At 43.6% G+C, this 14,732-nt stretch overlaps 8 non-coding genes across 8 annotated transcripts; all 8 read left to right on the top strand.

The window, feature by feature from the left end:
- The first annotated feature begins 4,585 nt into the window (after positions 1-4,585).
- Positions 4,586-4,782, top strand: LOC141179891 (U2 spliceosomal RNA). Its single transcript, XR_012255830.1, has one exon. It is a non-coding gene; the product is annotated as a U2 spliceosomal RNA (small nuclear RNA).
- A 1,112-nt stretch (positions 4,783-5,894) lies between these two features.
- LOC141179204 (U2 spliceosomal RNA) lies at positions 5,895-6,085 on the top strand. The gene has a single exon (XR_012255240.1). It is a non-coding gene; the product is annotated as a U2 spliceosomal RNA (small nuclear RNA).
- Positions 6,086-7,200: 1,115 nt separating this feature from the next.
- On the top strand, positions 7,201-7,391 carry LOC141179202 (U2 spliceosomal RNA). Its single transcript, XR_012255239.1, has one exon. It is a non-coding gene; the product is annotated as a U2 spliceosomal RNA (small nuclear RNA).
- A 1,115-nt stretch (positions 7,392-8,506) lies between these two features.
- On the top strand, positions 8,507-8,697 carry LOC141179201 (U2 spliceosomal RNA). The gene has a single exon (XR_012255238.1). It is a non-coding gene; the product is annotated as a U2 spliceosomal RNA (small nuclear RNA).
- A 1,115-nt stretch (positions 8,698-9,812) lies between these two features.
- Positions 9,813-10,003, top strand: LOC141179200 (U2 spliceosomal RNA). Its single transcript, XR_012255237.1, has one exon. It is a non-coding gene; the product is annotated as a U2 spliceosomal RNA (small nuclear RNA).
- Positions 10,004-11,118: 1,115 nt separating this feature from the next.
- Positions 11,119-11,309, top strand: LOC141180483 (U2 spliceosomal RNA). The gene has a single exon (XR_012256225.1). It is a non-coding gene; the product is annotated as a U2 spliceosomal RNA (small nuclear RNA).
- Positions 11,310-12,424: 1,115 nt separating this feature from the next.
- On the top strand, positions 12,425-12,615 carry LOC141179198 (U2 spliceosomal RNA). The gene has a single exon (XR_012255235.1). It is a non-coding gene; the product is annotated as a U2 spliceosomal RNA (small nuclear RNA).
- A 1,115-nt stretch (positions 12,616-13,730) lies between these two features.
- LOC141179197 (U2 spliceosomal RNA) lies at positions 13,731-13,921 on the top strand. The gene has a single exon (XR_012255234.1). It is a non-coding gene; the product is annotated as a U2 spliceosomal RNA (small nuclear RNA).
- The last annotated feature ends 811 nt before the right edge of the window (positions 13,922-14,732 follow it).

The following is a 14,732-nucleotide window of genomic DNA, read 5'->3' as shown; positions in this document are numbered from 1 at the left end:
AGGAAGAAAAGGAATTGAAATGCCTAGAGTTTATTGCACTGGAACCTCTGTTCCAGCAGACATATAAGTATGTGGTTGTGCACATGTATAACCCTAAAGTTCCGGATGAGACTGTTTCCAATTTTTTAGCTCGGTATTGTAGTGAGGTTAAATTTTTGGGAAGAATGAAGAACAAATACAATTATCTAAATGGCAAGAGGAGATATGTTGTAAAACTGAGACCGGATGATAGAGCTATTGGGGGTGCCAAGAGCATTCCTGCACAGTTTTCTATCGGAGGAGAAAGGGGATTTTGTTTTTATAATGGACAGATGGAATATTGTAGGAAGTGTCATGAGTTTGGACATGTTCAGAAAGATTGTCCAGTGCAAGGTGATGTTTGTAGAGGTTGTGGGAAATCTGGGCATGTTGCAAGTGGTTGCCCAATGAATAAGGTGTGTGATTTGTGTGGACATGCAGATCACCTTGCAAGGAAATGTAGATTGTGGGCTCAGATTCCTAGGTCACAGGTGGACGCTGAAGAGAGGCAGAAGAAGACTCGGCAGGAAAGTGGGGAGGAGGGCGAAGGCTCAGACTCAGAGGGGGAAAGCCAAAAACAAGATGGTGGTAGGGGAAGAGACCATGCGGTGCCCAAGATGGAGGAAAAGGGGCGGAGCCAGAAGAAAGTTGGTTTGAGGGAGGGGCTGGAAGTAATAAACAAAGTAGCTGATGTGCATGGCCCGGGTGATGGGATGGATTTGTCTAATATGGCGGAGTCAGTGAATCCTGTTTTGGGAAGAGATGGGGGTGAGGAAATGGAGGTTTTGGAGGAGGAGGATTCTGATTCGGATGGAACTATAACCCCTCAGCAGCGTGATAGGGTTAACAGTGATTGGAGTGAAAATGAGGAGGAAGATGATGGCAAGGAGGAGAGTTATGCCTCCGTGATTAAAAGAAGTAAGGTGGAGGGGTGTTGGTCTGGGGGGCAGGAAGATCCAGTCTCCCTAAGACCAGGTTATTCTAACAGGGACTCGAGTTCTGAGTCGCCTGATATACGTAGAAAAGTGGGTGGCAGGAGTGGGTTTTCTCCTGGTTCATGATGGATCGGGTATGGTGGAGATTTTTTCCTGTTGTTATGATGGCGTTGTGTGTTGCTTCTCTGAATGTACGAGGGATTGGTTCTGCTTGTAGGAGAGCAGGGATACTGGAGTACATTGAGAGTGTGAATGCAGATATTGTCTGTCTGCAGGAATGTGTAATTAAATCTGCCCCGCATGAGAGTGAGTGGAATAAGGGGCAATCTTTTTGGTCCCCATGCTCAGAAAACAGGAATGAAGGGGTGGGCATTTTACTGTGTAATTCCAGTCTAAAGGTTTTAGAGTTTAAAGTAATCATACCTGGGAGATGTTTGTTTTTATTAGTGGATTTTTTAGGTCAGCGGGTACGGGTTTTTAATGTTTATGCCCCTGCTGATAAACAAGCAAGAGTTGGGTTTTTGGAGTCTCTAAAGTTGTTTTTACCAGGCAGAGACTTCACTATAGTGGCTGGAGATTTTAATTGTGTCAGATCCGCAAAAGATCGTAAGAGCTCTACGGAAGGTAGGACTGATGTTATGTCTAATATTTTAAATCAGATTGTGCAGGATTTACGCTACACGGATGCTGGTCTGATGGTTGGGCCAAGTGATAAGTTCACATACATATCAGACAGTGGACGTAGTGTTTCCCGAATTGACTATGTTTTTATGTCTGAAGGGATTAAGGTGGCCAAGTGCAACCACGTGATGACGACTTTTTCTGACCACAAGATGATAGTGGTAGATCTGTGTATAGCTGAGTCCCTGGCTTTTGGAAAGGGACTCTGGAAGCTGAACGTAAGCCTGCTGGAAGAGGAGAGTGTTAAGGTTGGTTTTAATAAAGTGTTTTTGTCTTGTGTGTCTGAACAGCACCTTTTTAAAGATTTGCTAGAGTGGTGGGACTGGGCTAAAGAGAAATTTGCATGTTATTTTAAAGGGGTGTGTTTTAGGAGAGCGAAAGCCAAAAGGGATCATGATGCTGCTGTTATTTCAAAATTGGAAGTACTCCATAAGTTTAAGAGAGCGGGGATGGAGGTGGATAAAGAGATTGCAGATTTGAAGGACGAACTGAAGAAGATACTTATTGAAAAAGGGAAGACTATTATGTTTAAGGCAAAAATAAAGCACATGGAGGAAAATGAGCAATGTTCGAGATACTTTTTTAAAAAATGTTTTAAACCTAAAGGGGTTTTTAAGTCTGTTTTTTCTCCTGCAGGGGAGGTATCTGGGGATGAGATGATTGGCAGTATTCTTTCCTTTTATGAAACACTCTTCTCTAACGATAGTAGAGCCAGTGATGCGGAAATTAATGATTATTGCAAAGTATTAACTAATAATATTCCTGAGGAGAAAATTGGGTTTTTAAGTGAGGAGGTTGGGAAAGATGAAATTAGACGGGCAGTGGATGGCTTGGCGAAAGGCAAGACGCCAGGCTGTGATGGTCTTCCTGCTGAATTTTATGTTAGATTTTGGGATATTATAGGTGTGGAGTTTTCCCGGGTGGTGCAATATGGTTTTACTCATGGGATTTTATCGGTTTCTATGCGTAGGGGGATTGTTACGCTGATTCATAAGAAAGGGGACATGAGGGATATTAAAAATTGGAGGCCCATAACATTGTTAAACAGTGATTACAAAATTATTTCTAAAATTGTGGCTGGTAGACTGGCAGATGTGATAGGTGATATGGTGGGGGAGTATCAGGCATGTGCAGTGCCTGGTAGGAAAATTTCAGATAATTTGCTGCTTCTAAGAGACTTAATTTATCAGGCTAATTTGAATAAGAATGCTCTTTTGTTACAGTCGGTGGACCTGGAGAAAGCCTTTGATAAAATATCACATAGATTTTTGTTCTCTGCTTTAAGTCACCTTGGTGTTCCGGATAAATTATTGATGGTCATTAAGAGTTTTTATTGTGGGGTCAGTAGCCAGATTTTAGTTAATGGGCATGTGAGTTCCAGTTTTAATATTTTATCGGGAGTTAGGCAGGGTTGTCCCCTGTCACCAATTCTTTTTATCTGTGTGGTGGAGGCCCTTTTAAAAAGTGTGCAAGTTGACAAGTGTGTGGCTGGTGTTTTTATTCCTGGGGGATCCGGGGGTCCAGTCAAGTCTTTAAGTTATATGGATGATATTGTTTTTACTTGTGGTTCACAGGCGGATCTCAATAGAGTGAATTTGCACGTAAGGATTTTTTGTTGTGTGGCTGGTATGGCGGTGAATTGGGGAAAGTGCCAGCTTTGTAATTTTGGGAGGCAGGTTGAGGTTAACGTGGCAGGAGTGGAGAGTAGGGAGGAAATTGAGGTTCTTGGTGTCATCTTTGAGAAGGAACTGAAAGGGAAAAGCAGCCTGAAGATTCTAGAAGACAAAATGGATCAGAAGTTGAACTTTTGGAAACTAAGGAACCTGTCGCTGAGAGGGAAAGTGCTGGTAATCAAGTCTGTGATTCTCCCGCTTCTGCTGTACACTGCTTTGATTTTCCCACCTGCTGTGCTTTGGACAAAGAGAGTGACAAGGAAACTGTTTGTGTTTTTTTGGGGATCCAAAATGGAGAAACTAAGAAGAGGAATGGTTATGTGTTCTGTGGAAAATGGGGGTTGTGATTTTCCTAACATTGACTTATTTTTAAGAATGCATTATTTTTTGAACATTTATAAATTATCCCAGTGCAATAACAGGACTGCGGACATGTGCAAATATTTAGCAGGACGGCTTTTCCAGAAATGGAGCTGGTGTGAGAAGGATTTAAGAAAACCAGTTTCGTTTGTGATACCGTTTTTTTATGTGGTGCTTAGGTCCTTCTATGATCAAAATGGGATAAGCTCCATGGTTAGACCGGACAAAAAACTGATTGTCTCAGGTATTAAGAAGAAGGAGATGTTATGTGATGTGCCGTTTTGTAATAATGCACAGTCTGGACAGGTGTGGAAGCTTTTTTTCATGCGTGGAATCAGCAACAGACAGAAGGATGTAACCTGGATGGCGTTGCATGGATGCTTGCCAACAAGGGCTTTTTTGAATGACCGGGGGATAAAGGTTCAAGAACTATGTCCTAGGGAAGGTTGCAATAAGGTGGAAACAATACAGCATATTTTTTGGGACTGTTTTTTTGCTAAAAAAGTTTTTACCTTGTTGTCACGTATGTTTGTTGCTTTAGTTGGTTTTCATTGTTTCGATTTTGAAAGGATTTTAATAGGTCAAGATTTTAAGTACTCGCAAAGGAAGCGGGCAAGCTGGATTATTTTTGTCATATATAAAGAGGTTTTATGGGACGTTCGGAATTTGGTGATTTTTAAAAAGATTGTTTTTTCCCCCATGGAATGCAGAAAGATTTTTCTTGCTAGACTGTTTTATGCCTATTTATTGGATAAAAAGAAGTATGGTGAGACAGCAGCAGAAGCACTCTGGAACTTTTCACATTGGACTTCTTACAGTAAGTAACAGTTAATTGCAGGGTTGTGTTTATTGGGATTTTGTTTTTGTTTTTCCGAATGATGATTTGAGAACCCGTTATGTGAATATGCGCTATGATGCATAAATTAATGTGGGTCTTAATCTGAGGAAAAAAAAAAAAAAAATCTGTTCTTATCAGTTTAATATCTGATACGTCCCCTATCTGGGGACCATATATTAAATGGATTTTTAGAACAGGGAGATGGAAAAAGAGCTTGCTCTGTCCACTCCACGCATTGACCTGGTATTGCAGTATCTCCAGGACCGGTGCACCCCTTCTTTAATGCAGTTTCTAAAATCAGAAAGAATTGAATTCAATGTTTTTTGTTCATTTTGCTTGTTTGTCGGATTTTGGGATGGACTCTTTGGCTTTGCTTTTCTTCTCCTCATTGGATTTTTCATGTTCAAAGTTGCAGAAGCCAGATTACAAGCTCATTTTGGTTCAACTTCAGCAACTGTGCATTGCATTGCCATGTAATGTGATGCAATGCTATCTTTCTAGCTCTCCCTTTTTACTTCCTTTTGGATAAACAGACATATTAGGCAAGCATTTTGGAGCTTTCACCTAAATAACTACAGGTGGTGAGATAAGCTGCACAATATAATTGACCTTTCAGTATATTGTTGCACACACACCATCTATTTAGCAAATGCCCTTGTTATCAACAGCAGCCTTTTAAACTCACCTGAGCTAACAGGTATGTGCGCTGGTTACTCTGCTGCGCTTAAAATTTCTTTTTTGGTTTGCTACAATGCCTTTTCTGAAACGTTGTCTCCTTCTGCTGGAACACTGACTTCTTTCATTTAATGCCTGCAGACTATAAAAGAGAACCCAACCCAAAAAGTTTGGTTGATTAGTCTGTGGCATTCTGTTAAACTGTTGCTTATGGCGGTCTCTGTGAGCTTCTCAGCGACATTCAGCCAGCCAGGTATCCTGCCTGCAGTAGATGGAATGTAGCAATGGAACGCTGGCTGCGCGTGTCATAATAGGCTCTGAGCCTTTATATACCTGTGCACAGCAGCAGCCACCTTCAGTCTGCTGCTGGACAGCCAGCAGCAGCAGCAGGAGAGGTATGTAATCAGGAGCCCTCCTGCTAAGGGTAGACAGCTGCTCGTTCCACCCCACCCCCCGCCTTAATTGGTTCTCCTCCCTTCCAACGGTGTTGAGGCGGGTGGGAACAGCAGGGGGTGAAGGTGCTGTGTTTAATGAGGTGGAGTTATGCAGATCTAAAACGCGTGGATTGCAGCAGCAGCAAGCCGAAAAGTGCAGGCATGTAAGGGATCTAGAGGTTGACAACATGTCTTCTTAACGGGAGTCCAGGAGCTCATCTCCACAAATGGACTTTTCAGGATCCTTGGGTGGCTCCGTAGTTTGAAACCAATTCTGGTTATCGCTTCTCGGCCTTTTGGCTAAGATCAAGTGTAGTATCTGTTCTTATCAGTTTAATATCTGATACGTCCCCTATCTGGGGACCATATATTAAATGGATTTTTAGAACAGGGAGATGGAAAAAGAGCTTGCTCTGTCCACTCCACGCATTGACCTGGTATTGCAGTATCTCCAGGACCGGTGCACCCCTTCTTTAATGCAGTTTCTAAAATCAGAAAGAATTGAATTCAATGTTTTTTGTTCATTTTGCTTGTTTGTCGGATTTTGGGATGGACTCTTTGGCTTTGCTTTTCTTCTCCTCATTGGATTTTTCATGTTCAAAGTTGCAGAAGCCAGATTACAAGCTCATTTTGGTTCAACTTCAGCAACTGTGCATTGCATTGCCATGTAATGTGATGCAATGCTATCTTTCTAGCTCTCCCTTTTTACTTCCTTTTGGATAAACAGACATATTAGGCAAGCATTTTGGAGCTTTCACCTAAATAACTACAGGTGGTGAGATAAGCTGCACAATATAATTGACCTTTCAGTATATTGTTGCACACACACCATCTATTTAGCAAATGCCCTTGTTATCAACAGCAGCCTTTTAAACTCACCTGAGCTAACAGGTATGTGCGCTGGTTACTCTGCTGCGCTTAAAATTTCTTTTTTGGTTTGCTACAATGCCTTTTCTGAAACGTTGTCTCCTTCTGCTGGAACACTGACTTCTTTCATTTAATGCCTGCAGACTATAAAAGAGAACCCAACCCAAAAAGTTTGGTTGATTAGTCTGTGGCATTCTGTTAAACTGTTGCTTATGGCGGTCTCTGTGAGCTTCTCAGCGACATTCAGCCAGCCAGGTATCCTGCCTGCAGTAGATGGAATGTGGCAATGGAACGCTGGCTGCGCGTGTCATAATAGGCTCTGAGCCTTTATATACCTGTGCACAGCAGCAGCCACCTTCAGTCTGCTGCTGGACAGCCAGCAGCAGCAGCAGCAGGAGAGGTATGTAATCAGGAGCCCTCCTGCTAAGGGTAGACAGCTGCTCGTTCCACCCCACCCCCCGCCTTAATTGGTTCTCCTCCCTTCCAACGGTGTTGAGGCGGGTGGGAACAGCAGGGGGTGAAGGTGCTGTGTTTAAAGAGGTGGAGTTATGCAGATCTAAAACGCGTGGATTGCAGCAGCAGCAAGCCGAAAAGTGCAGGCATGTAAGGGATCTAGAGGTTGACAACATGTCTTCTTAACGGGAGTCCAGGAGCTCATCTCCACAAATGGACTTTTCAGGATCCTTGGGTGGCTCCGTAGTTTGAAACCAATTCTGGTTATCGCTTCTCGGCCTTTTGGCTAAGATCAAGTGTAGTATCTGTTCTTATCAGTTTAATATCTGATACGTCCCCTATCTGGGGACCATATATTAAATGGATTTTTAGAACAGGGAGATGGAAAAAGAGCTTGCTCTGTCCACTCCACGCATTGACCTGGTATTGCAGTATCTCCAGGACCGGTGCACCCCTTCTTTAATGCAGTTTCTAAAATCAGAAAGAATTGAATTCAATGTTTTTTGTTCATTTTGCTTGTTTGTCGGATTTTGGGATGGACTCTTTGGCTTTGCTTTTCTTCTCCTCATTGGATTTTTCATGTTCAAAGTTGCAGAAGCCAGATTACAAGCTCATTTTGGTTCAACTTCAGCAACTGTGCATTGCATTGCCATGTAATGTGATGCAATGCTATCTTTCTAGCTCTCCCTTTTTACTTCCTTTTGGATAAACAGACATATTAGGCAAGCATTTTGGAGCTTTCACCTAAATAACTACAGGTGGTGAGATAAGCTGCACAATATAATTGACCTTTCAGTATATTGTTGCACACACACCATCTATTTAGCAAATGCCCTTGTTATCAACAGCAGCCTTTTAAACTCACCTGAGCTAACAGGTATGTGCGCTGGTTACTCTGCTGCGCTTAAAATTTCTTTTTTGGTTTGCTACAATGCCTTTTCTGAAACGTTGTCTCCTTCTGCTGGAACACTGACTTCTTTCATTTAATGCCTGCAGACTATAACAGAGAACCCAACCCAAAAAGTTTGGTTGATTAGTCTGTGGCATTCTGTTAAACTGTTGCTTATGGCGGTCTCTGTGAGCTTCTCAGCGACATTCAGCCAGCCAGGTATCCTGCCTGCAGTAGATGGAATGTGGCAATGGAACGCTGGCTGCGCGTGTCATAATAGGCTCTGAGCCTTTATATACCTGTGCACAGCAGCAGCCACCTTCAGTCTGCTGCTGGACAGCCAGCAGCAGCAGCAGCAGGAGAGGTATGTAATCAGGAGCCCTCCTGCTAAGGGTAGACAGCTGCTCGTTCCACCCCACCCCCCGCCTTAATTGGTTCTCCTCCCTTCCAACGGTGTTGAGGCGGGTGGGAACAGCAGGGGGTGAAGGTGCTGTGTTTAAAGAGGTGGAGTTATGCAGATCTAAAACGCGTGGATTGCAGCAGCAGCAAGCCGAAAAGTGCAGGCATGTAAGGGATCTAGAGGTTGACAACATGTCTTCTTAACGGGAGTCCAGGAGCTCATCTCCACAAATGGACTTTTCAGGATCCTTGGGTGGCTCCGTAGTTTGAAACCAATTCTGGTTATCGCTTCTCGGCCTTTTGGCTAAGATCAAGTGTAGTATCTGTTCTTATCAGTTTAATATCTGATACGTCCCCTATCTGGGGACCATATATTAAATGGATTTTTAGAACAGGGAGATGGAAAAAGAGCTTGCTCTGTCCACTCCACGCATTGACCTGGTATTGCAGTATCTCCAGGACCGGTGCACCCCTTCTTTAATGCAGTTTCTAAAATCAGAAAGAATTGAATTCAATGTTTTTTGTTCATTTTGCTTGTTTGTCGGATTTTGGGATGGACTCTTTGGCTTTGCTTTTCTTCTCCTCATTGGATTTTTCATGTTCAAAGTTGCAGAAGCCAGATTACAAGCTCATTTTGGTTCAACTTCAGCAACTGTGCATTGCATTGCCATGTAATGTGATGCAATGCTATCTTTCTAGCTCTCCCTTTTTACTTCCTTTTGGATAAACAGACATATTAGGCAAGCATTTTGGAGCTTTCACCTAAATAACTACAGGTGGTGAGATAAGCTGCACAATATAATTGACCTTTCAGTATATTGTTGCACACACACCATCTATTTAGCAAATGCCCTTGTTATCAACAGCAGCCTTTTAAACTCACCTGAGCTAACAGGTATGTGCGCTGGTTACTCTGCTGCACTTAAAATTTCTTTTTTGGTTTGCTACAATGCCTTTTCTGAAACGTTGTCTCCTTCTGCTGGAACACTGACTTCTTTCATTTAATGCCTGCAGACTATAAAAGAGAACCCAACCCAAAAAGTTTGGTTGATTAGTCTGTGGCATTCTGTTAAACTGTTGCTTATGGCGGTCTCTGTGAGCTTCTCAGCGACATTCAGCCAGCCAGGTATCCTGCCTACAGTAGATGGAATGTGGCAATGGAACGCTGGCTGCGCGTGTCATAATAGGCTCTGAGCCTTTATATACCTGTGCACAGCAGCAGCCACCTTCAGTCTGCTGCTGGACAGCCAGCAGCAGCAGCAGCAGGAGAGGTATGTAATCAGGAGCCCTCCTGCTAAGGGTAGACAGCTGCTCGTTCCACCCCACCCCCCGCCTTAATTGGTTCTCCTCCCTTCCAACGGTGTTGAGGCGGGTGGGAACAGCAGGGGGTGAAGGTGCTGTGTTTAAAGAGGTGGAGTTATGCAGATCTAAAACGCGTGGATTGCAGCAGCAGCAAGCCGAAAAGTGCAGGCATGTAAGGGATCTAGAGGTTGACAACATGTCTTCTTAACGGGAGTCCAGGAGCTCATCTCCACAAATGGACTTTTCAGGATCCTTGGGTGGCTCCGTAGTTTGAAACCAATTCTGGTTATCGCTTCTCGGCCTTTTGGCTAAGATCAAGTGTAGTATCTGTTCTTATCAGTTTAATATCTGATACGTCCCCTATCTGGGGACCATATATTAAATGGATTTTTAGAACAGGGAGATGGAAAAAGAGCTTGCTCTGTCCACTCCACGCATTGACCTGGTATTGCAGTATCTCCAGGACCGGTGCACCCCTTCTTTAATGCAGTTTCTAAAATCAGAAAGAATTGAATTCAATGTTTTTTGTTCATTTTGCTTGTTTGTCGGATTTTGGGATGGACTCTTTGGCTTTGCTTTTCTTCTCCTCATTGGATTTTTCGTGTTCAAAGTTGCAGAAGCCAGATTACAAGCTCATTTTGGTTCAACTTCAGCAACTGTGCATTGCATTGCCATGTAATGTGATGCAATGCTATCTTTCTAGCTCTCCCTTTTTACTTCCTTTTGGATAAACAGACATATTAGGCAAGCATTTTGGAGCTTTCACCTAAATAACTACAGGTGGTGAGATAAGCTGCACAATATAATTGACCTTTCAGTATATTGTTGCACACACACCATCTATTTAGCAAATGCCCTTGTTATCAACAGCAGCCTTTTAAACTCACCTGAGCTAACAGGTATGTGCGCTGGTTACTCTGCTGCGCTTAAAATTTCTTTTTTGGTTTGCTACAATGCCTTTTCTGAAACGTTGTCTCCTTCTGCTGGAACACTGACTTCTTTCATTTAATGCCTGCAGACTATAAAAGAGAACCCAACCCAAAAAGTTTGGTTGATTAGTCTGTGGCATTCTGTTAAACTGTTGCTTATGGCGGTCTCTGTGAGCTTCTCAGCGACATTCAGCCAGCCAGGTATCCTGCCTGCAGTAGATGGAATGTGGCAATGGAACGCTGGCTGCGCGTGTCATAATAGGCTCTGAGCCTTTATATACCTGTGCACAGCAGCAGCCACCTTCAGTCTGCTGCTGGACAGCCAGCAGCAGCAGCAGCAGGAGAGGTATGTAATCAGGAGCCCTCCTGCTAAGGGTAGACAGCTGCTCGTTCCACCCCACCCCCCGCCTTAATTGGTTCTCCTCCCTTCCAACGGTGTTGAGGCGGGTGGGAACAGCAGGGGGTGAAGGTGCTGTGTTTAAAGAGGTGGAGTTATGCAGATCTAAAACGCGTGGATTGCAGCAGCAGCAAGCCGAAAAGTGCAGGCATGTAAGGGATCTAGAGGTTGACAACATGTCTTCTTAACGGGAGTCCAGGAGCTCATCTCCACAAATGGACTTTTCAGGATCCTTGGGTGGCTCCGTAGTTTGAAACCAATTCTGGTTATCGCTTCTCGGCCTTTTGGCTAAGATCAAGTGTAGTATCTGTTCTTATCAGTTTAATATCTGATACGTCCCCAATCTGGGGACCATATATTAAATGGATTTTTAGAACAGGGAGATGGAAAAAGAGCTTGCTCTGTCCACTCCACGCATTGACCTGGTATTGCAGTATCTCCAGGACCGGTGCACCCCTTCTTTAATGCAGTTTCTAAAATCAGAAAGAATTGAATTCAATGTTTTTTGTTCATTTTGCTTGTTTGTCGGATTTTGGGATGGACTCTTTGGCTTTGCTTTTCTTCTCCTCATTGGATTTTTCATGTTCAAAGTTGCAGAAGCCAGATTACAAGCTCATTTTGGTTCAACTTCAGCAACTGTGCATTGCATTGCCATGTAATGTGATGCAATGCTATCTTTCTAGCTCTCCCTTTTTACTTCCTTTTGGATAAACAGACATATTAGGCAAGCATTTTGGAGCTTTCACCTAAATAACTACAGGTGGTGAGATAAGCTGCACAATATAATTGACCTTTCAGTATATTGTTGCACACACACCATCTATTTAGCAAATGCCCTTGTTATCAACAGCAGCCTTTTAAACTCACCTGAGCTAACAGGTATGTGCGCTGGTTACTCTGCTGCGCTTAAAATTTCTTTTTTGGTTTGCTACAATGCCTTTTCTGAAACGTTGTCTCCTTCTGCTGGAACACTGACTTCTTTCATTTAATGCCTGCAGACTATAAAAGAGAACCCAACCCAAAAAGTTTGGTTGATTAGTCTGTGGCATTCTGTTAAACTGTTGCTTATGGCGGTCTCTGTGAGCTTCTCAGCGACATTCAGCCAGCCAGGTATCCTGCCTGCAGTAGATGGAATGTGGCAATGGAACGCTGGCTGCGCGTGTCATAATAGGCTCTGAGCCTTTATATACCTGTGCACAGCAGCAGCCACCTTCAGTCTGCTGCTGGACAGCCAGCAGCAGCAGCAGAAGGAGAGGTATGTAATCAGGAGCCCTCCTGCTAAGGGTAGACAGCTGCTCGTTCCACCCCACCCCCCGCCTTAATTGGTTCTCCTCCCTTCCAACGGTGTTGAGGCGGGTGGGAACAGCAGGGGGTGAAGGTGCTGTGTTTAAAGAGGTGGAGTTATGCAGATCTAAAACGCGTGGATTGCAGCAGCAGCAAGCCGAAAAGTGCAGGCATGTAAGGGATCTAGAGGTTGACAACATGTCTTCTTAACGGGAGTCCAGGAGCTCATCTCCACAAATGGACTTTTCAGGATCCTTGGGTGGCTCCGTAGTTTGAAACCAATTCTGGTTATCGCTTCTCGGCCTTTTGGCTAAGATCAAGTGTAGTATCTGTTCTTATCAGTTTAATATCTGATACGTCCCCTATCTGGGGACCATATATTAAATGGATTTTTAGAACAGGGAGATGGAAAAAGAGCTTGCTCTGTCCACTCCACGCATTGACCTGGTATTGCAGTATCTCCAGGACCGGTGCACCCCTTCTTTAATGCAGTTTCTAAAATCAGAAAGAATTGAATTCAATGTTTTTTGTTCATTTTGCTTGTTTGTCGGATTTTGGGATGGACTCTTTGGCTTTGCTTTTCTTCTCCTCATTGGATTTTTCATGTTCAAAGTTGCAGAAGCCAGATTACAAGCTCATTTTGGTTCAACTTCAGCAACTGTGCATTGCATTGCCATGTAATGTGATGCAATGCTATCTTTCTAGCTCTCCCTTTTTACTTCCTTTTGGATAAACAGACATATTAGGCAAGCATTTTGGAGCTTTCACCTAAATAACTACAGGTGGTGAGATAAGCTGCACAATATAATTGACCTTTCAGTATATTGTTGCACACACACCATCTATTTAGCAAATGCCCTTGTTATCAACAGCAGCCTTTTAAACTCACCTGAGCTAACAGGTATGTGCGCTGGTTACTCTGCTGCGCTTAAAATTTCTTTTTTGGTTTGCTACAATGCCTTTTCTGAAACGTTGTCTCCTTCTGCTGGAACACTGACTTCTTTCATTTAATGCCTGCAGACTATAAAAGAGAACCCAACCCAAAAAGTTTGGTTGATTAGTCTGTGGCATTCTGTTAAACTGTTGCTTATGGCGGTCTCTGTGAGCTTCTCAGCGACATTCAGCCAGCCAGGTATCCTGCCTGCAGTAGATGGAATGTGGCAATGGAACGCTGGCTGCGCGTGTCATAATAGGCTCTGAGCCTTTATATACCTGTGCACAGCAGCAGCCACCTTCAGTCTGCTGCTGGACAGCCAGCAGCAGCAGCAGCAGGAGAGGTATGTAATCAGGAGCCCTCCTGCTAAGGGTAGACAGCTGCTCGTTCCACCCCACCCCCCGCCTTAATTGGTTCTCCTCCCTTCCAACGGTGTTGAGGCGGGTGGGAACAGCAGGGGGTGAAGGTGCTGTGTTTAAAGAGGTGGAGTTATGCAGATCTAAAACGCGTGGATTGCAGCAGCAGCAAGCCGAAAAGTGCAGGCATGTAAGGGATCTAGAGGTTGACAACATGTCTTCTTAACGGGAGTCCAGGAGCTCATCTCCACAAATGGACTTTTCAGGATCCTTGGGTGGCTCCGTAGTTTGAAACCAATTCTGGTTATCGCTTCTCGGCCTTTTGGCTAAGATCAAGTGTAGTATCTGTTCTTATCAGTTTAATATCTGATACGTCCCCTATCTGGGGACCATATATTAAATGGATTTTTAGAACAGGGAGATGGAAAAAGAGCTTGCTCTGTCCACTCCACGCATTGACCTGGTATTGCAGTATCTCCAGGACCGGTGCACCCCTTCTTTAATGCAGTTTCTAAAATCAGAAAGAATTGAATTCAATGTTTTTTGTTCATTTTGCTTGTTTGTCGGATTTTGGGATGGACTCTTTGGCTTTGCTTTTCTTCTCCTCATTGGATTTTTCATGTTCAAAGTTGCAGAAGCCAGATTACAAGCTCATTTTGGTTCAACTTCAGCAACTGTGCATTGCATTGCCATGTAATGTGATGCAATGCTATCTTTCTAGCTCTCCCTTTTTACTTCCTTTTGGATAAACAGACATATTAGGCAAGCATTTTGGAGCTTTCACCTAAATAACTACAGGTGGTGAGATAAGCTGCACAATATAATTGACCTTTCAGTATATTGTTGCACACACACCATCTATTTAGCAAATGCCCTTGTTATCAACAGCAGCCTTTTAAACTCACCTGAGCTAACAGGTATGTGCGCTGGTTACTCTGCTGCGCTTAAAATTTCTTTTTTGGTTTGCTACAATGCCTTTTCTGAAACGTTGTCTCCTTCTGCTGGAACACTGACTTCTTTCATTTAATGCCTGCAGACTATAAAAGAGAACCCAACCCAAAAAGTTTGGTTGATTAGTCTGTGGCATTCTGTTAAACTGTTGCTTATGGCGGTCTCTGTGAGCTTCTCAGCGACATTCAGCCAGCCAGGTATCCTGCCTGCAGTAGATGGAATGTGGCAATGGAACGCTGGCTGCGCGTGTCATAATAGGCTCTGAGCCTTTATATACCTGTGCACAGCAGCAGCCACCTTCAGTCTGCTGCTGGACAGCCAGCAGCAGCAGGAGAGGTATGTAATCAGGAGCCCTCC

Source organism: Phyllobates terribilis, unplaced genomic scaffold, assembly GCF_046119375.1.
Source record: "Phyllobates terribilis strain yellow unplaced genomic scaffold, ASM4611937v1 Scaffold_30__1_contigs__length_15301838, whole genome shotgun sequence".
In the NCBI taxonomy this organism is placed as follows: Eukaryota; Metazoa; Chordata; class Amphibia; order Anura; family Dendrobatidae; genus Phyllobates; species Phyllobates terribilis.
The sequence above is the reverse complement of the archived record's forward strand: the minus strand, read 5'-3'. Positions and strand labels throughout refer to the sequence as shown.